General features: G+C 45.6%; 1 pseudogene; it reads left to right on the top strand.

Moving 5' to 3' along the window:
* Positions 1-18,353: 18,353 nt before the first annotated feature.
* LOC142210919 (U2 spliceosomal RNA) lies at positions 18,354-18,456 on the top strand (annotated as a pseudogene).
* Positions 18,457-27,224: the final 8,768 nt, after the last annotated feature.

Below are 27,224 nucleotides of genomic sequence, written 5' to 3'. Positions count from 1 at the left end.
TGATTATTTGGGCGAGTTAACCAGCGAGATACCCGATAACACCTACATCACAGAATTTGTATCTACAGGGCCAAAATCCTACGGGTACAAACTGAATACCGGTAAGACGGTTTTGAAGGTTAAGGGCATCACGCTGAACGTTGCTAATTCTAGGGACGTCAATTTTGAGAGTTTGAAGGATTTGGTTTTGGATTACATCCACAACCGTAGTCTTGAGACTCAGAAATGCATCTCTGTGGAGCAGCCCGGCATTGTTAGAAACAGGAGATTGTGGCAGATTGAAACAAGGCCTTTGCGCAAAACCCAGCGGTGTGTATACACAAAGAGACGGCTACAAGACGATTTTACCACACTACCTTACGGTCTCTAATACACTTATGACACACTTACACTATTCTTTTTCAGGCGAATTAGTTGCTCTTTTTAAGAAGCTCCTGGATCCTGTTTTTGAAAGACGCTCGCCGCACGATTTTACAGAAGGGTCTTTCGATTTTTAATACCATGGACACACGCCTACAACATCCTTTTTCATGCATATTGGCCGGTCCGTCAGGATCTGGAAAAAGCTATTTTGTAACAAAACTGTTAGAAAATACTGACACGCATTTATCACACAAACCCGATAATATTGTTTGGTTTTCTGCTTGTTGGCAAAAACTGTACGATGAACTCTCTCTACGCTTTCCACACATCAGGTTTATTGCAGGATTACCAGATAGCTTCGTAGATGACGATCTTTTCCCGCCCGACAAGGTAAATTTGACTGTTGTTGATGATCTTATGGAAACCGCTAGTGTAAACAATGAGCTTGAAAAGGCATTTACCAAGTACGTCCATCATAGAAACCTAAGTATTTTGTATCTGGTACAGAACATATTCTGTCAGGGTAAAAAAAAGTAGAACGATAAGTTTAAACACCAAGTACATGGTTCTCTTTCATAACCCTCGTGATAAATTGCAAATTCTAACATTAGCGAGACAGATGTATCCTGGTAAAACACATTTCTTCTTGGAAGCCTTTGAGGATGCTACGCGGGAGCCTTATGGGCACCTGCTGGTAGATTTAAGGGCTACCACCCCCGACCACCTACGTTTAAGGTCGGGGTTCTTACCACCGGCACTGCCGGCTGTGTATATTCTGAAGAAAAATACTTTTAAAAAGTGAGATTTAGACGGTTAAGTGCATTCTAGGCCGACTACGTAGTAGCGGCGAGATGTCTGAGAGATTACGCCGTAATTGGGCTCTCTTAAAAACGCTTGTAAAAGCGACGCCTTATGTCAGGAAGTCTATTTTGCGTCATGCTAGCGATGATTTAATAGCGACCATAGGCGAAATCGCCTTAAACATCTTGAAAGGTCGAATTCCGTTAAAGGAACGACAGAGAAAGGTTCTAAAGAGGTGGCGAAAAGCTATAAGGAAGCTTTGTGATAAATCAGTCTCCATAAAGAAAAAGAAGTGCTTAGTGAATCAGACGGGCGGATTCATAGGTTCGCTATTGGGATTTGCAATTCCGTTAATAACGAGCTTACTTTTTAACAAACAATGAATCATGCTGAGAAAATGGACTTGGTGCCCAAACACGAACTCAACAGAATAAGTCAAGTCTTTACACCGCCGCCCGATGTAAGACAGAGCGTAATACAGCGGCTGGACACTGAAATTAGCGATATTTTACGCAGCTCTGACTTAGCGGATGATGTGAAAATTAAAAGGTACACGGACGTAATGCAAAGGTACTTGGTTCTTGCTAAGCAGAGCGCTAAAGAGAGCGCTACTTTACACCTTGTTAATCGTTCTGAGCCTGATCATCAGCAATTGTCAAATACAACCGCTAATAAAAGCGATCCGATTCATGAGATTGTAACCCATGTTAACCCCCGTTTTAAGAAGAATGCTGAACTTTTGTTAAGTAGGATGCTGCAGAGTGGTGAGATTGCTACCTGGAATGATAAAGGTGAATTTGTTTACAAGGGCGACGTTGTTCCTGGCTCTAACATGTTGGACCTTGTACGCAACGCTACGCAGAGCCATTAGACTCTCGAGAAACAAAGCCCCTCCTGGATGGGATGCGTTTATGCTGGCCATGGCGGACATAAATATTCCTTCTACTGTTGTAGGTAATTCATCTACGAGAGAAATTTTGGACGGTTTAAAAACTAACCTGACTGACTCTCCTGTAAATGTCACCCCTAAGCGCCATCTCCTGGTCAAACCCTCCTCAGCTATTGGTGTTACAAAAGCCAGCTTATTTCCCAAACAGCGTGTTCCTTCCATATTACAAGCTTCTTGGTTAAGCTTGTAAATTGTAAATACTATTCGTGTGTATATAATAATGTGAATAAAGTTATTGAAACGTAGATGTTATTATATAATGTACCTCGGATTTGTTGAATAAAGTTATTGAAACTTTGCCTGTTTTACTGTGTTTAATCCGTATACACCCCTTGTCGCTGTATACTCCTCTCAGTCAATATCATTCTCATTCCGGCGACCTATAACAACACAGCTTTCTATAAAAGCGTCGCACATTCTCAGGGACGTATCAAATTAACATTCTTGATCTCAGGGTCGTATCAAATTAACATTCATGATCACAATAAATATCATTCTCAATCAATAAGCCTATAACGACGCATCTAGATATAAAACCTTATCAAACACGTATCAATTAACATTCTTGATCACAATCAATATCATTCTCATTCAATAAGCCTATAACGACGCATCTACATATAAAACCTTATCAAACCTGTATCAAATTAACATTCTTGATCGCCTCGCATTCCTCAACCTCAGGAATGTGCGCATTCCGAAGGGAGGGGTGAAAAGGGGCTCGTCCAGACACACCCTGTAGGCGGGCTAGGGGCGTGGTTGGGCGGGGAAACCCGTCCGTAGACAAAGAAAAGGGGCGTAACTGGGCATGTTGAATGGGCCGGAAGGGGCGTGGTTAGGGGCGTGGCACCTGTCAAACCTCAAAAAAGGGGCGTTTGACGAAACATATAGAAGCCTCACTACTCGCGTCATCTGAAGATGGACTGATGCACCTTCCACAGTATTTTTAATGCATAGCAGATAGCAGAGCAAGTGAAACCCCGCCCACCAATGTGTTGAGAAATCCAGGAAGTGAAGAGAGCACACAGAACAAGAGTTAGGAGAATACCCCTTTAATTTACATGCACAAAATGGGTTGGTGCATTACCCTGACATGCCACACTTCTATTGCAAGGACAGTAAGGAGGAGCATGTAATGAAGAACTGTAAGGAGGATTCCTGCATAACTTACCATGTGATCGGGCATGAGACCAGAGACTGACCAAAGAGGAAGATGCGCAAGAGGGCGATACCCATACCTACAAAGACTGGTCAAAGTGATCTAGGTTCTGGACGAATGTCTCCGTATGAGTCCCAGGCAGTTCGGTTCCCAGTCTGGCCCCAGATCCAGTGACACAGAAGCCTCAGGAGAAGAAAGAAAAAGTCCAACAGAGCGATGACGACGATTCCCCTCCCTTTGTCTGTGTCCCCGTCCTACATCCCATCACCTCATATATATACACAAAAACAACATGGCACAGTATAAAGATATGTATCAAAGTAATATCCAAGTGAGGATAGACCAGCCCATATTCCTCTCACATCGTGTTGCTATCTCTATGAAGATATAGGCAGGAAACGAAAAAACATTTGCGATAGACACAACACTCAACATATGCAAAAGTAAAAAACAAGTTTTTATTAAGTCAACTTTTAAAAACACAGATGAAAAAACACACATGCAGGACAAGAAAAGTTTCCCAATAGGCCGGGATTAGTGTGAGGATATCACATCTAAATCAGATTTCCCTAGATAGGGGGAACTAAATAAAGACAATGCAGTCATCCATTAATAAAGCAGTAGAGTGCACTGTGCAAATGAACCACCAGATGGCAGTAAAGTCCTATATTGAAAGTTCCCGTCACCTCCTACAAATTGTCAATATCAAACACACACACATGATGCAAAGATACCTGGTATAAAGATGTCATATAATATGGTACAGAAGAAGAGAGAGCAGGTATTGCTAGCAAACACTCTGTTCTTATATGAGTGTAATCATGCTGGGCTAATACAACAACATCCGTGATGTACAATTCAAAGTACCAAAAAGAAGACGAGGGGAGGGGGGGAAGGGAAGAGAATAGAATGCAAGGTTGTAGTAAAAGATATATGCCACTGATTGTAAGACCACACTTACTCACCCATAACGTATGGTATATAAAAGAAGCAGATGGAAGGGACACGCCAGCCGGCCACCCGACGCGCGTTTTGGCGCTAGCCTTCCCATCACCTCAGCGGCCATCCCTGCTTCCCCCACCCCCCTAACACCCTCTCCCCTGTCTCCCCAACATTTCATATAGGTGACAGAAAAATCTGAAAACTCCAGTAGATGGCGCTGTTCACCAATTTATTACTATTGTGACACCAGAAGTTCTCGCTGTCACATCTTATTCTCTCAGTAGATACAACACTTCTATATTACACTCAGCAGTCTATGTAATATAGAGAGTTATTCTAAGGGCTCGTTCACATCTGCGCCCGGTCTCCGTTCTGCAGGTTTCCGTTTTCTGCACAAAACAGAGGCCGGAGACGGAAACCTGCAGGAGTCTTTCATTTGAATGGGTGAGAAAGCTGTCCGGCCGTGAGGCGGTGAGTCGGACATGCCACCAGAACACCAGAAGGATGCACACAGAGGAACAGAGCACATGCATACTCACACACAGCTACCGCACGCATGGACACTTGCACTGTGCAAACACGCATACATATACACAGACCACACACGTGCATATACACATGTATCACACGGGTGCACACACACGCATTGACAAAACACGTCTGCTATCCTTCACTTTCACTAGCCTGACATTAGACCCCATAGTCCCATCCCCATCCTATGATGACATAAGACTGTGGGATGATCTTTCCTTGCTCTCTGTTCACCTCTGTTCTTTTCTGTCATAGAAAAGAACAAACATTAGAATGGATCCCAAGGCTCCCCATGGGCGGTGTGCACGGTTTTCCCCAATATTTTGTTGCATAACAATAAATTGCGCTTGTCCAACTTTTCGTCCATAACTTTGCACAGATTCTGTACTGGAATCTCCAAACTAAGAGATGTGAACACACGCTCATCTCCCATATACAGCACGTGGGACCCCCCAGGGATCACTGGACCCCTCTGATTTTTTTTATTACATCCCCTGTAGAGATGAGCGAGTATTATTCGAAACTCCCGTTTCGAATAGCACGTACCCATAGGAATGAATGGACGCAGCCAGCATGCAGGGGGTTAAGCGGCCTCCCGCCGGCAAAGTCTGTGCGCCGGCCGCTTCCATTCATTCCTGCGGCCGTTTCAAATAGTACTCGCTCATCTCTAACCCCCGGTCAATTTACCGATCTCCTGCTTACTGCAGCCTTACATTTTCTATTCACCACCGTTACGCCATTGCATCGCACAGGGCCCATTGCAGGCTGAAGGTGATGCGGAGAAGGCTGCAAGGATCGGTAAGTGACACATGCAGTTCTCTACCGTTCTGCTGATATAGTAGTTAAAAATACAAACAGATTTCAGAACCGAGGAGACGTCGCAACCTAACCCAGTCCGGCTACTGGTAGAGCAGGAAGCCACAGACTTCCTGCTCTACCACTGTTCACCTTAAGCATGTGGCCTACCTACCTACAAGTGGTAAGCGTTGGTACTTACCTGTCTTACCTCCATATTAATGCCTAGGAACATAGAATGGAATGTCCTACAAGGTCCTGTAGATGTTGCAGCCATATTTATGAAGACTGGAGTTCCTCATGCCAGTCTCTGTAGCCCTAGAGCTGTTGGAGGTTGTTCCCCATTTATGGTATAAATTATAGTAAATCTGGTGGGTCTACGGCCTTTCTTATGTCCCTTTGTTGGGAAAATGGTGTTAAAAGAAGCACTTTGCACAAAACCATGTCTTGTGATTTTTTTTTTCATGCCTTGGTACGCCACAACAAGACATAATAAATCTGCCCCAATGTGTATGAGGCCCAATACTTATTACCATATAATGTACGCCTGATGACCGCAATACTATAATTGCCAAAAACACAGAGATTCTCATTGTGAGATGTCAGGACCAGTCTCTCTAGGACCTTCATCGGGTGGGATATCAGCGCTACAGATCGGTAGCCATTAAGGTCCATCGTATGAGGTGTCATTGGACTGGTACCACACAAGATGTCTTCCACAGTTGTGGTCCCAGTCCCAGCTTCAGGCTCATATGTGTGTAATAACACCACACCATTCATCGCCCTCTATTGCAATCACCTTGTATGTACACCATGTTACCTGCTGCAGTTTGTGTGCAGCGCCATCTATTGCAAACTATAGTAGGTAGTGTGGTGTACATACAAGATGATTGCAACAGATACAAGAAAATTGCAAAAGAGGGCGCTGCACACACAGTATGTATACCGTGTTACCTACTGTGTGTGCAGCGCCAAAGTGATTGCAATAGAGGGCGCTGCACACAAACTACAGTAGGTAACATGGTGTACATAAGGGGTGATTGTGTGCTGCGCCCTCTATTGCAATCATCCTGTATTTACACCATGATGCTACTGTAGTTTGTAGGTAGCGCCATCTGTTTCAGACCTCCCCCCCCCCCTCCCCCCCTTATCGCTAATCTTCTATTCCACTAGAGTGCGTTCCAGACTGGAAAGTCCCATCAATTTAGCTTATAAGTAACACCCTGGAAAATATATTTTCATTTCCACATAATTTTCTGTCCACACGTGATATACAGAGCGCATATTTTATGTGGAGTACGTGCACATTGTGAAGGATGCATTCGGCTCCTCTCTGATCTATCCCCACTGGCCCAGGGCCTTTTCTAGGTTCATTACTGGACCAGGACCGACGCCTTCCATGGGAACAGTACGATGATGTCCTTGTTACTATATAAGACTGGAGGCAGAGCAAGAATTCACATTGCCCGGACCCAGCATCCAAGCTGATGGATATAGTAATCTTTCCTTACCTCCTTTTCTCCTATACTCTGATTTTCCGTGTTTTGTCTCCTCTTTGGCCCTAATTCCATGTCCACACAGCCTACAACCTTTCTTCCGTTACTGTGATCTAGGATTTGGCTTCCATGCCTCCCCCTGTGCCCTACATACATATATTTACTATGATAGTAATATACCGGATCACCTGATACCAGGATATCTGACCCCCTGGTCCACCTGACTTCTTCACATCGGCCAACCAGCCCGGTGATGCACTTTGCACGTCCCACGTACTGGAGTCTCCCTGGATAAATTCCCTGTCTGAGATTATTCCTTCCGGAGTGTCAGCGAGCAGAACCTATCCGATTTATTCACAGGAACTCCGCATCAACGAGAGACCGTACCTTACTGAACGGATCCTTCATATACTCCAATCATTTTCCTGTGATTGAGTAACAAACATCCAAACTTTAACCTTCATCATATTAGTAGGATACAATGGAATATTCTACACGGATCACAGTTGCCAATGAATATATTTCCTCAGCCTGACGAAGGGTCTACAACTCGAAACGTTGGCTCTATACCTCAAATGATTTAGAAGACTAAAGTGAAGTGCGGTTTAATTTTTTTTACTTGACTATAACACAGGGTGAAAGTTGTCATCCTCTCAGAGAACATGCACCCTTTCCAGATTCATAACCTGGGGCATCACGGTGGCTCAGTGGTTAGCACTGTAGCCTTGCAGCGCTGGAGTCCTGAGTTCCAAACCTGCCAGGAACAACATCTGCAAGGAGTTTGTATGTTCTCCCTGTGTTAGCATGGATTTCTTCCCATTCTACAAAGACATACTTAAATGGAAATTTTTTTTAAAAAATGTACATTCCCTATCAGGAGCCCAAAGACATATAGGGAATGCAGATTGTTAGCCCTATGTGGGACAATGTCTGTAAAGCACTGCAGAATATAATGGTGCTATACAAGTAAGCATAAAGTAAAATAAATAAAATGAGTGCTGCCTGACCCCCACCTGCCTAAAAAAGATCGGGAACGGAATTCCGATCCCGATCGCTCAACTTACCTGCACAGATCCATTGCTGCTGCCACTCCCCTCTTCTCTCTCATTCACATGCCTTCAGAGCGCCGTGCGTCCCCATCTCCCTAGGCGAGTGTTAGAGATGCTGGGAGGAGCAAGAAGAACGGGGAGAGGCAGCAGATCTGTGCAGATAAGCGAACACCAGGGGGGACTAAGTAGCCGACGTATTTTTTTTTTTTTTTTTAATCACTACACAGCGTGGAGTCCAAAGATTAAAGCGTTACATTTTTGGACTCCATGCTGTGTAGTGAATAGGATCTTTTTAAAATACGATCTTTGATCATTAAAAGAAAACCTCATTGACTTGCATTATGATCGGAATTGGGATCGGGATCGGGTTTCAATGGAAAATGATCAGAAATTGGATTTTAAAAACGATCCTGAAATCTCAAGATCGGCTCAGCCCTAAAGGTGATTGCAATAGAGGGCGAGGAACACAAACTACAATAGGTAACATGATGTACATACAAGGTGATTGCAATAGAGGGTGCTGCACACAAACTACAGTAGGTAACATGATGTACATACAAGGTCATTGCAATAGAGGGCGAGGAACACAAACTACAGTAGGTAACATGATGTACATACAAGGTCATTGCAATAGAGAGCGAGGAACACAAACTACAGTAGGTAACATGATGTACATACAAGGTCATTGCAATAGAGAGCGAGGAACCCAAAATACAGTAGGTAACATGATGTACATACAAGGTGATTGCAATAGAGGGTGCTGTACACAAACTAGAGTAGGTAACATGGTGTACATACAAGGTGATTGCAATAGAGGGCGAGGAACACAAACTAAAGTAGGTAACATGATGTACATACAAGGTGATTGCAATAGAGGGCGAGGAACACAAACTACAGTAGGTAACATGGTGTACATACAAGGTGATTGCAATAGAGGGCGAGGAACACAAACTACAGTAGGTAACATGATGTACATACAAGGTGATTGCAATAGAGGGTGCTGTACAAACTACAGTAGGTAACATGGTGTACATACAAGGTGATTGCAATAGAGGGTGCTGTACACAAACTACAGTAGGTAACATGATGTACATACAAGGTCATTGCCATAGATGGTGCTGCACACAAACTACAGTAGGTAACTTGATGTACATACAAGGTGATTGCAATAGAGGGCGAGTAACACAAACTAAAGTAGGTAACATGATGTACATACAAGGTGATTGCAATAGAGGGTGCTGCACATAAACTACAGTAGGTAACATGGTGTACATACAAAGTGATTGCAATAGAGGGCGAGGAACACAAACTAAAGTAGGTAACATGGTGTACATACAAGGTGATTGCAATAGATGGTGCTGTACAAACTACAGTAGGTAACATGGTGTACATACAAGGTGATTGCAATAGATGGTGCTGCACACAAACTACAGTAGGTAACATGATGTACATACAAGGTGATTGCAATAGAGGGCGAGGAACACAAACTACAGTAGGTAACATGGTGTACATACAAAGTGATTGCAATAGAGGGTGCTGTACACAAACTACAGTAGGTAACATGATGTACATACAAGGTGATTGCAATAGATGGTGCTGCACACAAACTACAGTAGGTAACATGGTGTACATACAAGGTCATTGCAATAGATGGTGCTGCACACAAACTACAGTAGGTAACATGGTGTACATACAAGGTGATTGCAATAGAGGGCGAGGAACACAAACTACAGTAGGTAACATGGTGTACATACAAGGTGATTGCAATAGATGGTGCTGCACACAACCTATAGTAGGTAACAAGATATACATACAAGGTGATTGCAATAGATGGTGCTGCACATAAACTACAGTAGCTAATGTGATGTACATACAAGGTGATTGCAATAGAGGGCGAGGAACACAAACTACAGTAGGTAACATGATGTACATACAAGGTGATTGCAATAGAGGGTACAGTACAAACTTCAGTAGGTAACATGGTGTACATACAAGGTGATTGTAATAGAGGGTGCTGCGCACAAACTAGAGTAGGTAACATGATGTACATACATGGTGATTGCAATAGAGGGTGATGTACACAAACTACAGTAGGTAACATGATGTACATACAAGGTGATTGCAATAGAGGGTACAGTACAAACTTCAGTAGGTAACATGGTGTACATACAAGGTGATTCCAATAGATGGTGCTGCACACAAACTACAGTAGGTAACGTGATGTACATACAAGGTGATTGCAATAGAGGGTGCTGTACAAACTACAGTAGGTAACATGATGTACATACAAGGTGATTGCAATAGATGGTGCTGCACACAAACTACAGTAGTTAATGTGATGTACATACAAGGTGATTGCAATAGATGGTGCTGCACACAAACTACAGTAGGTAACATGGTGTACATACAAGGTGATTGTAATAGAGGGTGCTGCACACAAACTACAGTAGGTAACATGATGTACATACAAGGTGATTGCAATAGAGGGTGCTGTACACAAACTACAGTAGGTAACATGATGTACATACAAGGTAATTGCAATAGAGGGTGCTGCGCACAAACTACAGTAGGTAACATGATGTACATACAAAGTAATTGCAATAGATAGTGCTGCACACAAACTAGAGTAGGTAACATGATGTACATACATGGTGATTGCAATAGATGGTGCTGTACACAAACTACAGTAGGTAACATGATGTACATACAAGGTGATTGCAATGGAGGGCGAGGAACACAAACTACAGTAGGTAACATGATGTACATACAAGGTGATTGCAATAGAGGGTACAGTACAAACTTCAGTAGGTAACATGGTGTACATACAAGGTGATTGTAATAGAGGGTGCTGCGCACAAACTAGAGTAGGTAACATGATGTACATACATGGTGATTGCAATAGAGGGTACAGTACAAACTTCAGTAGGTAACATGGTGTACATACAAGGTGATTCCAATAGATGGTGCTGCACACAAACTACAGTAGGTAACGTGATGTACATACAAGGTGATTCCAATAGATGGTGCTGTACACAAACTACAGTAGGTAACATGATGTACATACAAGGTGATTGCAATGGAGGGCGAGGAACACAAACTACAGTAGGTAACATGGTGTACATACAAGGTGATTGCAATAGAGGGTGATGTACACAAACTACAGTAGGTAACATGATGTACATACAAGGTGATTGCAATAGAGGGTACAGTACAAACTTCAGTAGGTAACATGGTGTACATACAAGGTGATTCCAATAGATGGTGCTGCACACAAACTACAGTAGGTAACGTGATGTACATACAAGGTGATTCCAATAGATGGTGCTGTACACAAACTACAGTAGGTAACATGATGTACATACAAGGTGATTGCAATGGAGGGCGAGGAACACAAACTACAGTAGGTAACATGGTGTACATACAAGGTGATTGCAATAGAGGGCGAGGAACACAAACTACAGTAGGTAACATGATGTACATACAAGGTGATTGCAATAGATGGTGCTGTACAAACTACAGTAGGTAACATGGTGTACATACAAGGTGATTGCAATAGATGGTGCTGCGCACAAACTACAGTAGGTAACATGATGTACATACAAAGTAATTGCAATAGATAGTGCTGCGCACAAACTAGAGTAGGTAACATGGTGTACATACAAGGTGATTGCAATAGAGGGCGAGGAACACAAACTAAAGTAGGTAACGATGTACATACAAGGTGATTGCAATAGAGGGCGAGGAACACAAACTATAGTAGGTAACATGATGTACATACAAGGTGATTGCAATAGATGGTGCTGCACACAAACTACAGTAGGTAACATGATGTACATACAAGGTGATTGCAATAGATGGTGCTGCACACAAACTACAGTAGGTAACATGATGTACATACAAGGTGATTGCAATAGAGGGCGAGGAACACAAACTACAGTAGGTAACATGGTGTACATACAAGGTGATTGCAATAGATGGTGCTGCACACAAACTACAGTAGGTAACATGGTGTACATACAAGGTGATTGCAATAGAGGGCGAGGAACACAAACTAAAGTAGGTACCATGATGTACATACAAGGTGATTGCAATAGCGGGTGCTGTACAAACTACAGTAGGTAACATGGTGTACATACAAGGTGATTGCAATAGATGGTGCTGCACATAAACTACAGTAGGTAAACTGATGTACATACAAGGTGATTGCAATAGATGGTGCTGCACACAAACTACAGTAGGTAACCTGATGTACATACAAGGTGATTGCAATAGATGGTGCTGCACACAAACTACAGTAGGTAACCTGATGTACATACAAGGTGATTGCAATAGATGGTGCTGCACACAAACTACAGTAGGTAACATGGTGTACATACAAGGTGATTGCAATAGAGGGTGCTGCACATAAACTACAGTAGGTAACCTGATGTACATACAAGGTGATTGCAATAGATGGTGCTGCACACAAACTACAGTAGGTAACATGATGTACATACAAGGTGATTGCAATAGAGGGCGAGGAACACAAACTACAGTAGGTAACATGATGTACATACAAGGTGATTGCAATAGAGATCGAGGAACACAAACTACAGTAGGTAACATGATGTACATACAAGGTGATTGCAATAGAGGGCGAGGAACACAAACTAAAGTAGGTAACATGATGTACATACAAGGTGATTGCAATAGAGGGCGAGGAACACAAACTAAAGTAGGTAACATGATGTACATACAAGGTGATTGCAATAGAGGGCGAGGAACACAAACTAAAGTAGGTAACATGATGTACATACAAGGTGATTGCAATAGAGGGCGAGGAACACAAACTAAAGTAGGTAACATGATGTACATACAAGGTGATTGCAATAGAGGGCGAGGAACACAAACTACAGTAGGTAAGATGATGTACATACAAGGTGATTGCAATAGACGGTGCTGCACACAAACTACAGTAGGTAACATGATGTACATACAAGGTGATTGCAATAGATGGTGCTGCACACAAACTACAGTAGGTAACATGATGTACATACAAGGTGATTGCAATAGATGGTGCTGCACACAAACTACAGTAGGTAACATGATGTACATACAAGGTGATTGCAATAGATGGTGCTGCACACAAACTACAGTAGGTAACATGGTGTACATACAAGGTGATTGCAATAGAGGGCGAGGAACACAAACTAAAGTAGGTAACATGATGTACATACAAGGTGATTGCAATAGATGGTGCTGCACACAAACTACAGTAGGTAACATGATGTACATACAAGGTGATTGCAATAGATGGTGCTGCACACAAACTACAGTAGGTAACATGATGTACATACAAGGTGATTGCAATAGATGGTGCTGCACACAAACTACAGTAGGTAACATGATGTACATACAAGGTGATTGCAATAGATGGTGCTGCACACAAACTACAGTAGGTAACATGGTGTACATACAAGGTGATTGCAATAGAGGGCGAGGAACACAAACTAAAGTAGGTAACATGGTGTACATACAAGGTGATTGCAATAGAGGGCGAGGAACACAAACTATAGTAGGTAACATGATGTACATACAAGGTGATTGCAATAGATGGTGCTGCACATAAACTACAGTAGGTAACATGGTGTACATGCAAGGTGATTGCAATAGAGGGTGCTGTACAAACCACAGTAGGTAACATGATGTACATACAAGGTGATTGCAATAAGATAAGATAATCCTTTAATAGTCCCATAATGGGGAAATTTCAGTATGTTACAGCAGCATAGTAATACAGGTACAGGATAATACACAGTAATATAATACAGACGTAGACACACATATGCTGAGAAGAGAAGATATACTAGGAGTCCATAGCAGCTAAGGAAAAAATGGGAGAGAGAGAGGAAAAACCTCATGGTCATCCTCATAATCATTAGTTCTCTGTGCGGAGTGTCTTCGCTTGGTCTGATGTAGATTATACAGCCTGGTTGCGATTGGAAGGAAGGACTTGCGATAGCTCCTTCTCACACTTGGGGTGAAGCAGACGGTCACTTACAGCGCTGCCAAGTCCCATCAGGGTCCCATACATGGGGTGGGATTTGTTCTCCTGCATGGAGGTCACCACAGACAGTATCCTTCTGTCACCCACCACCTCTACTGGGTCTAAGGGGCTCCCCAGGACAGAGCTGGCCCTCCTGATCAGCCTGTCACGTCTGTTTCTTTCCCTGGTTGATATACTGCTTCCCCAGCAGGCCACCCCGAAAAAGATGGCTGAAGCAACCACAGAGTTGAAGAAGGCCCTAAGAAGTGTCCCCTGGACTCCGAAGGCCCTCAGCCTCCTGAACAGGTAGAGTCTGCTGTGGCCCTTTCTGTGCAGCGCCTCCAGGTGATCAGCCCAGTCTAGTTTATTATTGAGGAGCACACCCAGATACTTATAGGTCCTGACTATCTCAATGCATGTCCCCTGGATCTCCACCGGGGTCGGAGCACCTCTCCGTTTACTAATGTCCAGCACCATCTGGTCTTCTGGTCACCACCATCTGGTCCATCTTGGTCTTCCCAGCATTAATCCTGAGCTGGTTCCGCTGGCACCATTCAACAAAATCCCGGTTTAAGTATCTGTATTCCCTATCATCGCCATCAGTGATAAGGCCGACTATAGCAGAGTCATCAGAGGACTTCTGTAAGTAACAGCTGGATGAGTTGTGCCTAAAGTCAGCAGTGTACAGTGTGAAGAGAAATGGGGCAAGAACTGTACCTTGTGGTGCCCCCGTACTACAGATCACAGTGTCAGACACACAGTCCTGGGCTCTCACATACTGAGGGCGGGTTGTCAGGTAGTCTAGGGTCCAGTTGGACAGGTGATGGTCCACTCCACCAAGGTTCAGCTTCTCCCTCAGTAGCCCTGGCTGAATGGTGTTGAACGCACTGGAGAAATCAAAGAACATTATTCTCACAGTGTTCCCGGGTTTCTCCAGGTGAGAGAGAGCTCTATGAAGAAGGTGGATGATGGCGTCATCTACCCCAATGCCCGGACGATAGGCAAACTGGAGGGGGTCCAGAGCGGAGCTCACTAGAGGGCGTAGGTGTGTCAGGACCAGTCTCTCTAGGACCTTCATCAGGTGGGATGTCAGTGCTACAGGTCGGTAGTCATTGTAGTCCATCGGGTTGGGTTTCTTTGGGACTGGTACCACACAAGATGTTTTCCACAGTCGAGGTACCACTCCCAGCTTTAGTCTCATATTGTACATGTGCGTAATAATGTAACCTAGCTGGTCACTGCACAATTTAAGAACTCTTGCGCTAATGCCATCAGGTCCTCCAGCCTTGTCTGGTTTAATCTTCTTGATTTCCCTACACACCAGAGACTTCTGCAGGATCAGATAGTCAGATTGCAGTTGACCGCAGGTCCGTGGGGGTTGGGTCTTGGTGTGTGAGGGGAGGGGGGTTGTCTGACATGCTGGTGAAGGGAGCATTGGCTTGGAGTCGAATCTATTGAAGAATAGAGGGCGAGGAACACAAACTACAGTAGGTAACATGATGTACATACAAGGTGATTGCAATAGAGGGAGCTGTACACAACGTACAGTAAGTAACATGATGTACATACAAGGTGATTGCAATAGATGGTGCTGTACACAAACTACAGTAGGTAACATGGTGTACATTGTATATGCAATATAAAAAGTCCCCGGCTGAAAGTCTGTGTGATTGTTACATTCGTAAAAACATAGAACAGCGCACAGAATTATATGTGGTTTGTTATGAAACTCCGCAATGCAACTGCACTCACTGAATTCCATAATACAGTCATGGCCAAAAGTTTTGAGAATGACACAAATCTTCTATTGTCACATGATCTGCTCCCTCTGGTTTCTGTGTGTTTGTCAGATGTTTTTATCACATACAGAAATAGAATTGCAATCATATTCTGAGTAATAAAAGCTTATATTGACAGAATGAGTTTGTTAGGATCACATCTTCCATCTTGTATTCTGTCAGCCATTTTATAAGCATTTTCTGTTCTAAGCTTCATAAGGATGTCTGTTTAGAGTCTAAGAGACCCCTTTAGGGGATAAGGCGTGTGGAATGTTAATGGTTGGGTTATAACTCCTTATCTATTTGTGGTCATCTTTGAGAGTGGGTGTAGAAACCGGTTCAAATAACCTGTTTGGTCGTTAGCCCCAAGGCCGGAGCGGACCAGTACGTGATCATTATCTCTCTTTCTGTGATATACATCTAGAACTAGTGTATGATGTTGGCTTACACATAAATATCTTAGATTCTTTTTCATGTCATGAGAAAGGTCATCCCAGGTTGGAGTGTAATAATGATATGCAGACCTCAGCCAATAGTCATGTGCCAGGCTTGTCTTATATCTCTATAACCAATCGTGTTGTACCTGATTAGAATAGCCAAGCCAGCTCTTTGTCTGTAATGTATTTAAACTACCTTTTTCTTATAATAAATCAGAACTCACTTGATACACAATCACCTGCGTGTCTGTGTGGCTTCTCCAGGCCCAATGGGTGGTAGCCCATCTAGGCCTGTTAATTAATTATTTAATTTGGAGCTCTGCAACATACTCTTATGAGGACCGTTTGATGTCCTCGTCCCCTACAAGTTACTGCAGCGTTGCAATATTTGCAGTGTTGACCCTTCTTCTTCAGGACCTCTGCAATTCTCCCTGGCATGCTCTCAATCAACTTCTGGACCAAATCCTGACTGATAGCCGTCCATTCTTGCACAATCAATGCTTGCATTTTGTCAGAATTTGTAGGTTTTTGTTTGTCCACCCGTCTCTTGATGATTGACCACAAGTTCTCAATGGGATTAAGATCTGGGGAGTTTCCAGGCCATGGACCCAAAATCTCTATGTTTTGTTCCCTGAGCCATTTAGTTATCACCTTTGCTTTATGGCAAGGTGCTCCATCATGCTGGAAAAGGCATTGCTGATGGCCAATCTGCTCTTGGACGGTTGGGAGAAGTTGATCTTGGAGGACATTCTGGTCCCATTCTTTATTCATGGCTGTGTTTTTAGGCAAGACTGTGAGAGAGCCGATTCCCTTGGCTGAGAAGCAACCCCACACATGAATGGTTTCAGGATGCTTTACAGTTGGCATAAGACAAGACTGGTGGTAGCGCTCACCTCGTCTTCTCCCAATAAGCTGTTTTCCAAATGTCCAAAACAATCGAAAAGGGGATTCATCAGAGAAAATGACTTTACCCCAGTCCTCAGCAGTTCACTCCCTGTACCTTTTGCAGAATATCAATCTGTCCCTGATGTTTTTTCTGGAGAGAAGTGGCTTCTTTGCTGCCCTCCTTGAGACCAGGCCTTGCTCCAAGAGTCTCCACCTCACAGTGCGTGCAGATGCACTCACACCTGCCTGCTGCCATTCCTGAGCAAGCTCTGCACTGCTGGTAGCCCGATCCCGCAGGTGAAACACTTTTAAGAGATGGTCCTGGCGCTTGCTGGTCTTTCTTGGGCGCCCTGGAGCCTTTTTGCCAACAATGGAAGCTCTCTCCTTGAAGTTCTTGATGATGCGATTGTTGACTGAGGTGCAATCTTTCTAGCTGCGATACTCTTCCCTGTTAGGCCATTTTTGTGCAGTGCAATGATGACTGCACATGTTTCTTTAGAGATAACCATGGTTAACAGAAGAGAAACAATGATGCCAAGCACCAGCCTCCTTTTAAAGTGTCCAGTGGTGTCATTGTTACTTAATCATGACAGATTCATCTCCAGCCCTGTCCTCATCAACACCCACACCTGTGTTAATGGAGCAATCACTGAAAAGATGTTAGCTGGTCCTTTTAAGGCAGGGCTGCAATGATGTTGAAATGTGTTTTGGGGGATAAAGTTCATTTTCTAGGCAAATATTGACTTTGCAAGTAATTGCTGTTAAGCTGATCACTCTTTATAACATTTTGGAGTATATGCAAATTGCCATTAGAAAAACTGAAGCAGTAGACTTTGTAAAAATTAATATTTGTATCATTCTCAAAACTTTTGGCCATGACTGTATAGTAGGTAACATGGTGTACATTGTATATGCAATATAAAAAGTCCCCAGCTGAAAGTCTGTGTGATTGCTACATTCATAAAAATATGGAACAGCGCACAGAATTATATGTGGTTTGTTATGAAACTCCGCAATGCAACTGCACTCACTGAATTCCATAATATGTATAAACAGAGCCATGCTAATAACTCAAAGTGTACACTAGACAAGAGTGTCAACAGGACTATAGTCAGTGTCCTCACCTCACTCATCTATTATACAATAGTTTTTTGGCCCTTATGGCTAAGATCAAGTGTAGTATCTGTTCTTATCAGTGTGCTGCCTGCCGAGCTTGATAGATCAGTGCTACTGGGTACCTCCCTCTCTCGGCCTCTTCGCATCGTTGATTAAATTCGGCTTCAGCTTGGTGTTGTGTAACACTCAGGAGGGTCAGGGCTGGTATCACGGGTAATATATCAGATGTGGCCGGCTAGTAGGGAGTCCCTGGGTCCCAAATGTGCACAAAATCTCCTTTTTTGATGTCCCCGACTACCCACCCCCACATGGTACCTGACAATGACAACAGACAACCAGGTCTCGGGGGTAGTCGTTGCTCTTTTACTAGCAGGACAAGGTAATACAAATGTACATATGGAGCAATTCTTCACATACAATACGGTGATCTTTGTAGATAGTGTCCAGTTAAGCAGGTGATGGAGCTTGGAGCAGAAATGCTTTGGATAGTTTAATTAGTAGTTGCTTGGGTAGTTAAACTTGTATATACTTGTAAAGATGGCATGTATCCAGGGGGTTAGTCCTCAACAAACTGGGTACACGTATGTAGGAGAGGAAATAGGGGTGTTGATAGCGGGAGACCCTCAAATTCTGTCAGACTAGCTATGGGCTTCTTAAATATAGATTTGTCCCAAAGACTTACTTGAATAGAGAGATACGTGTGAGGTTCCCAGATCTATGGATAAGCAGGCCCGTATCCTTTAGTACTTGTAGACTTGGAACTTCAGAGGAAAACACTCTCTGCAGAGAAAACATCTCTGGTTGCAGTGCCCTGATGCTTGGCTGCCATTTTCAGCTCCCCATGTGTAGATCTCTTCACACCAAGGACCACAAAGGGTTCCCAACCCCCTCTAGAGAGGGCTGTAACTCCTCCTCCTCCAGGCCAGTCAAGGGAGCTTGATTGGTCCTGAATGTCACCTGATCATACTGGACACTCCTTTACATTGGCAACATAAATTACAATGGGAAGTATAGGCAGGTGTAGTTCACAAAACATCCACAAGATGGTGCATTAATAGACCCCCCTGTGGGCTGGCTCTGGTGAAGTAGAAATACTGTTAATATATAGAAGGAATGGGGAGGAACCTCTTTACCTTATATGCAAATGTCCATACCATCTCGGTCTGCAAGGACTATTAAAGGAAATTGGATGAGCAGGACCGGGACATTACAGTTGCTATTGGGTGTAGGGGCTATTCCCAGCGGCCTGATCAGGAGAGGTACTGGTGCAGTAGTGCTGTAAGTCCTAGAGAACCCTTGTATCTAACCATTTTGGCCGGGAAGGCGAGCCCCTTGCCAACGAGTGACAGAAGCCGTCGACAACAAAGAAGGCGGAGCCCTCCTTGGAAGACGACTCGGGAGAGACCTTTGAGGGACAGATCTGCAAGCGGCGAATAAAGGATGGCCACCGTTCCAGAGAAGCTCGCTGCCACTCCAGCTCCAGAGACAAAAGCCATCCAGAGGACTACGCCCGGTGCAGCCAGCCCTGAAGCCTCCTCCGAGCCTGTGGACTGCCAGAAGCCAAAACAGGGACCGCCTGCCCTGGATGAGGCATATGGTGGTCCTCAAGCTGAAAGAGGTGGACAGGAGGCGCCCGGAGACGAAGGACGGCATCTTCTGTCAGAAGATGCTGGCGGAGCAAGGCTTCATGCAGGCGGAAACCCTTAGTGTCCTCTCCTTTGTGACCAGACTCTTCTACATCACTTTTGTCAGCGTGGATACCTGCCGCCACTACTCGAATGCGGTGAAGTCAGTGATGCCCGGATCCCCCTTCTCCAACTTTGTGGGCAGCTGACCTGTCCAGAGTGACGATAGACGGATTACACATGAGGAACCCACATATGCCTGTAGGGGACATCACCACCTTCCTCCGTTTCTGTACAGTATTGCAGGGGCCCACCCGGATACTGAACAAGATGGGCTGCTGGATCAGTAAGTGGTCGGTGGTTGTCAAGCTGGGACGAGACTGCTCGAGAGCCAACGGTGTTCATCACCTGCCACAGAGCTTCTCCTTGGGCAACTCCTTCGGTCTGATCTTTTACTCTGACATGCCGCATGTCTGCAGGAGGTGTGGTGTGAGCCGGCATGAACTGAAGGACTGCAAGGCAACTGCCTGTAGGAACTGCAAAGTACCAGGGCATGACACCAAGGACTGCCACACTGCGAGGACCTGCAACCTTTGTGGAATGACTTACCATGTCTACAAGGACTGCACCCTACGATCAAGATCCTGGGCTTCGGTAGCCAAGCAGCCCCCCACCACCGTGGCTCCCGGCAAGGCCCCAGCCAAGGCCTCCAAGGCCATAGTCAAGGCCCCCAACGCCTCAGTGGCTCTGGCCAAGGCCCCAGCAGCCCAGGCCAAGGTCTTGGCAGCAGTGAAGAAGCCTGAGGAGGACAAACAGAAGAAGAAACAGGACAAGAAGAAGGCTGCTAAGGACCCAAACAGAAAGAGACTGGTTCCCTTCCCCCTTGTCCGTCCCACCGAGGTGCTCCCACTCCTTGTCCATATAACCTCGGTGGCCTCCCCCGCCCAGGCCACTCTGGGCCCAGGCCCAGGCCTGAGAGTCGAATAGGACTTAAAGCCCCTCTTTCCTACCTGTTTGTCTCTGTGTTTTGTTGGAATGCAATTATATAATTATATTGTTTTCCCTTGTGTGTGTTGTTGTTTTCAATAAAGCATCGGGCCTTGTTCTCCCCCCTCCTCACACTTTCCTTATTGTTTTGTTGTTGACTATGTTTTGCTTTGTAATATCGAGCATGCTTCCCTCCTGCGTGTGTTATGTCAGTCCAGGTAGCTGCAACGGGGCTAAGGAATAGCAGTAGGGAATCTCGCCCTGCACTACTCCCACTAGCTATCCCGGTCCCTGCCTCACGGGTGTGGGTCGGCTGTACTCAGGCTAAGCCTGACCCCGACAGCTCCTCTCTCACTGATTCCGTAGGCCTAGAGGGAAGTGGGAGAAGGAATGCCCTATAAGATCTCTAGGGACTGGAGACTAAAGGGGGTCACCCCTAACGAACAAGTGAAGCTGCTACTGACAGGGACTGACAAGGGTGTGCGCTGACTAACAACACAAGCAGCACACAGGAAAAATGTGGGAAAGGATTCCCCCAAACCAATATGGGAAGGAACCTTACACTAGGAAACAAACACAGGGAAACTGAGTAGAAATCAAAGGATAAGGCAATTCACTCACACAGTCAATTATACACAGAGGGAGGATTGGTGAACACAGAAGGGAAAACACACAAACCAACTTGTTCACCCAAACCTCCCAAAAACCAACCACGGAACTTCCTCTATCCCAGAACACCACCTACTCCTCCTGCTAAGGCCTAGCTCTGTAAAAGCGACACTCAGCACAGAACCATGGGAGGCATGGGTTTAAATACAGAGTAGAGACCACTCCTCCCAGGTGCAAATGGGAGGACAGACTAATCAACCAGGAGATAAAGCTGCCTACCATCAGTGCGCACGTGCAAGTCAGAAGGTGTGCACCAATACTCACGACAGGACAACCCCGCAGCGCCAGGATGCCACCCCAGACACTGCGCAGCCAAAAACTCCCCAGGTAAGAAAAATAGAAATTAAAGAACCTAAATACTCCTAACAGGATCCTCCCCTCAAGGAGAAGACTCCGGATTCTCTAGGAGCATCCTTCTTCGGGAACTCCTTGTGGAATTTCTCCACGAGTCTGGGAGCTGACACATCCGACTCCAGGACCCAAGAATTATCCTCAGGACCGTATCCCTTCCATGCCACCAGATACCATAGCTTCCCCCGAACATATTTGCTATCCAGAACTCGGGATATCTCATACTCCCCGGACTCAGAAACTGGTGGAACCTTAACTGGAGACGTTCCCTTCTTGGCCTTCTTTAACAAGGAGACATGGAAGACCTGGTTTATCTTCCACCTTTTAGGTAGTTGCAGCTGCGCCGCCACTTCATTTACCATCTTGATGATCTTAAAAGGACCCACAAACCTGGGACCCAGCTTCTTGCTAGGAACCTTCAACCTGATATTCTTGGTGGACAACCAAACCATCTCACCAGGGAAGAACTGCAACTCTCCTCTCTTCCGATCCGCCTGGACCTTAGCCTGGTGCGACGCCCGCACCAGATTCTCTCGGATACGGGACCATACCCCTTGCAGCTTTTTAGAAAATAGCTCCTCCTCCGGAACTGGGGAAGAAATGGAAGAAAATACTCCGAAAACAGGATGTCTACCACTGGAGCAAAAAAAAGGTGTGGTACCTGTGGCATTGGAATCATGGTTGTTTAGGGAAAATTCTGCCAGGGGGAGAAAGGCAGCCCAATTATTCTGGTTCTCTCGAACAAAACACCTCAAAAACTGTTCCACATCCTGATTCTTCCTCTCTGTTTGTCCGTTAGACTCTGGGTGAAACCCGGAGGAAAACGACAGTGTAACTCCCAACCTGCTGCAAAAAGCCCGCCAGAATTTAGCCACAAATTGCGGTCCCCTGTCCGAAACGATCTCCTCAGGAAGACCATGCAACCTTACAATCTCTTTAATAAACGCCTCAGATAGTGTCTTGGCACATGGCAGCCTGGAAAACGGGATCAAATGGCACATTTTCGTGAAGCGGTCAACGACTACCCAAATGACCGTGAAACCCTTAGACACCGGAAGGCCCGTGATGAAATCCATAGACAGATGAGTCCAAGGTGCCTTAGGAGGTTCCAATGGATGTAGAAGACCGTGGGGACGGGTATGCGACGCCTTGGCTCTTGCACAGACCGAACAATTTTGAACAAACTGCAAGACCTCCTTACTCCACCCTGGCCACCAAAAATTCCTAGACACCAATCTCATGGTCTCTGAAACCCCCGGGTGACCAGCAAGAACCGACTCATGACACTCCCTCAGGAGACTTTGTCGGAGAGTAGTTGGGACAAAAAGCTTGTTTCTAGGTATCTTGGAAGGTGCAGCGTGTTGCGCTTCGATCAAGGCCTTCTCCAATTTCGCGCCCAATACTGCTACCAGCACTCCATCCCCAAGAATAGTGGCAGGCGCCTCTCGTTCCTCCTCAGTCGACATATACCGGGATAAAGCATCAGCCTTAACATTCTTTGAACCCGGCACATAAGTCACGGTAAAATGGAACCGCGCAAAAAATAGAGCCCATCTGGCCTGCCGTGCATTTAATCTCTTCGCCGACCCAAGATAAACCAAATTCTTGTGGTCAGTAAATACCTGGACTGGCCTTCTGGCCCCCTCTAGGAAATGACGCCAATGTTCGAACGCTAGTTTTATTGCCAGTAGTTCCCTATCTCCGATGTCATAATTCCGTTCAGAGGCAGAGAATTTCTTAGAAAAGAAGGCACAGGGATGCGTACCCTCCTCGAACTCCTGAGAAAGTACTGCTCCCACCCCCACCGAGGAGGCATCCACCTCCACTCGGAAGGCCAACCTCTCATCCGGCTGTCTCAAAATGGGAGCGGACGAGAATCGCTTCTTCAGTTCTTCAAACGCAGCTAGCGCCTCTGGCGACCACTTAGCACATTCAGCCCCCTTCTTAGTCAAGTCCGAGATGGGTTTCACAACCTCAGAAAATCCCTTAATAAACTGGCGATAATAGTTGGAGAATCCCAAGAACCGTTGGACCGCCTTTAGGTTCTCGGGTCGCGGCCACTCCAAGACTGCCCTGACCTTCTCAGGGTCCATCTCGAACCCCTTGTCCGATAGGATATAGCCAAGGAAACATAATTTATTGACCGCGAACACACATTTCTCCAGCTTAGCACTTAATTGGTTAACCCTCAGGAGATCTAAAACCTCTCTCACTCTCTCCCAATGAGTCTCCAAATCCGGGGTGTAAATGAGTATATCGTCCAGATAGACCACAACCCCCCTCCCTATGACGGCACTTAGCACATCATTAATAAAATTCTGAAAAAACGCAGGCGCATTGGTTAGACCGAAAGGCATCACAAGATTCTCAAAGTGTCCTAGGGGTGTGTTAAACGCTGTTTTCCACTCATCCCCCTTCTTGATTCTCAGCAAGTTATACGCCCCACGTAAATCTATTTTACTAAACCAGCGGGCTCCCGTAATCTGGCTGAATAGATCCGAGATCAACGGAATGGGATAGGGATTCCGCACCGTGATTTTGTTAATCTCCCTAAAATCCAAACAAGGGCGCAACCCTCCATCTTTCTTCTTTACAAAGAAAAACCCCACTGCTACTGGGGACTTAGATGGGCGAATATGCCCCACCTCTAGACTCCCCTCAATATACTCCTTGAGCGCCTCCCTCTCCGGAATAGTGAGATTGTACAACCTTGTCTTGGGTAACACTGCATTAGGTATAAATTTAATTGAGCAATCATAGGTGCGATGTGGTGGTAATGTCTTGGCTGCCCTTTCCTCAAAGACCTCCCTGAACTCACATATCTCTTGAGGCAAATTGTCTATAGACAAAGACATAACGGATATGGGCAGACATCGACCATTACACGCCTGCCCCCAAGAAACTACTGACTCGGTCTCCCAGTTGATAATAGGGTTATGCTGCTTCAGCCAGGGCCACCCCAACACTACTTGTGCTGGTAATTTAGACAACAAGAACAAGTCAATCTCTTCCCTGTGGCCACCCACAATAAACTCCAGACCCTCCACCTGTTTGGAGATGACAGCTTGCTGTAGAGGGGTCTTATCAATAGCCCACACCGGTATCTGAGACTTCAAGACCAAAGGACTCACCCTTAATTGCTCACAAAACTCTGAGTCAATAAGGTTGACTGCCGAACCACAATCAACCAAAATCCGGCACTTCTGCCCATTTACCCATCCTTCAAGGGTCAACCCGGCAGTCTGAGTACAGGAAATATACACACCTCCCTCCTTAGTAGGTTTTCTCCCTTTACCCTCAATAGACCTGGGGTTATTACTCTCCTTGGCGAACCATTCTCTGGAGGGGCATACCCTTGCTACATGTCCCATCCCTCCACACACAAAACAGCGTACTGTGCGGGACCCTTCACTCTTGGGTCTAGCACTTCGCACAGTGGCCCCAATCTGCATGGGTTGGTCCCCCGGGTCCTCTCTAAAAACAGAGAATTGAGGAGGGCTAAGCCCCCCAGGACTCTTGTCTCCACGCTCCCGGAGGCGCCGTCCAACTCTAATTGCCAGCTGCATGGCCTCATCTAGATCTCCCGGAACAGGGTGAGAAACTAGATGGTCTTTAACCTGGTCCGAGAGCCCTGTCTCAAACTGACTAAGTAGAGCGGGGTCATTCCAATGTACTTCTGCTGCCCACCTACGAAACTCGGTGCAATATTTCTCTATAGCGTGATCCCCTTGCACCACACGTCGTAGGTTATACTCAGCCGTGCGTACCCTGTCTGGGTCGTCATACAGTAACCCCATTGTGGAGAAAAACGCCTCTACAGTTAGTAAGCAAGCTGAGTCGGCTGGTAACGAATGTGCCCAGATGAGGGGATCATCTCTCAATAAAGTAATAATAATCCCAACTCTCTGTACCTCAGAACCGGAGGAAAACGGCCGTAGCCGGAAATACAAAAGACAGTCCTTTTGAAATCGGAAAAAATCTGACCTCTTACCTCGGAAGGGTTCAGGTAAGCTGACTTTTGGCTCCAGAGGCCGACCCACAGGGGCGCTACTCACCTGCCTCTGTATGCCCTCCACCTGAGAGGCTGTGTGTTGAGCCAACTGCTGTACTTGAGATACGCCAGAAGCTTGGATGGCATCCATTCGTAGCTTGATCCCCTCCATCTCAGTGGAAATCTGCTGCACCGCCTGGTACAACTGTTTCAGGTCTGTCATAATGCAAACGAACCTTTTTTTTTTTTTTTTTTTTACCGGCTGAGTGTACTGTTATGTCAGTCCAGGTAGCTGCAACGGGGCTAAGGAATAGCAGTAGGGAATCTCGCCCTGCACTACTCCCACTAGCTATCCCGGTCCCTGCCTCACGGGTGTGGGTCGGCTGTACTCAGGCTAAGCCTGACCCCGACAGCTCCTCTCTCACTGATTCCGTAGGCCTAGAGGGAAGTGGGAGAAGGAATGCCCTATAAGATCTCTAGGGACTGGAGACTAAAGGGGGTCACCCCTAACGAACAAGTGAAGCTGCTACTGACAGGGACTGACAAGGGTGTGCGCTGACTAACAACACAAGCAGCACACAGGAAAAATGTGGGAAAGGATTCCCCCAAACCAATATGGGAAGGAACCTTACACTAGGAAACAAACACAGGGAAACTGAGTAGAAATCAAAGGATAAGGCAATTCACTCACACAGTCAATTATACACAGAGGGAGGATTGGTGAACACAGAAGGGAAAACACAAACCAACTCGTTCACCCAAAACCTCCCAAAAACCAACCACGGAACTTCCTCTATCCCAGAACACCACCTACTCCTCCTGCTAAGGCCTAGCTCTGTAAAAGCGACACTCAGCACAGAACCATGGGAGGCATGGGTTTAAATACAGAGTAGAGACCACTCCTCCCAGGTGCAAATGGGAGGACAGACTAATCAACCAGGAGATAAAGCTGCCTACCATCAGTGCGCACGTGCAAGTCAGAAGGTGTGCACCAATACTCACGACAGGACAACCCCGCAGCGCCAGGATGCCACCCCAGACACTGCGCAGCCAAAAACTCCCCAGGTAAGAAAAATAGAAATTAAAGAACCTAAATACTCCTAACAGCGTGTGTTGTCCTTCAATAAAGTTTCGGGCCTGTGACTTTTTCCCCTTCCCCGCCCTCCACATGTCAGGATGCTGTATTATTGTATGCTTACATGTTGGGAAGTGTGGATATACTAGTATGGGGTGGGGGCGATGTGTGGTCTCTTCCCCATGCCATGTAACGCCCTG

Source organism: Leptodactylus fuscus, chromosome 6, assembly GCF_031893055.1.
Source record: "Leptodactylus fuscus isolate aLepFus1 chromosome 6, aLepFus1.hap2, whole genome shotgun sequence".
Classification (NCBI taxonomy): Eukaryota; Metazoa; Chordata; class Amphibia; order Anura; family Leptodactylidae; genus Leptodactylus; species Leptodactylus fuscus.
This window is presented reverse-complemented; position numbering and strand designations above follow the sequence as displayed.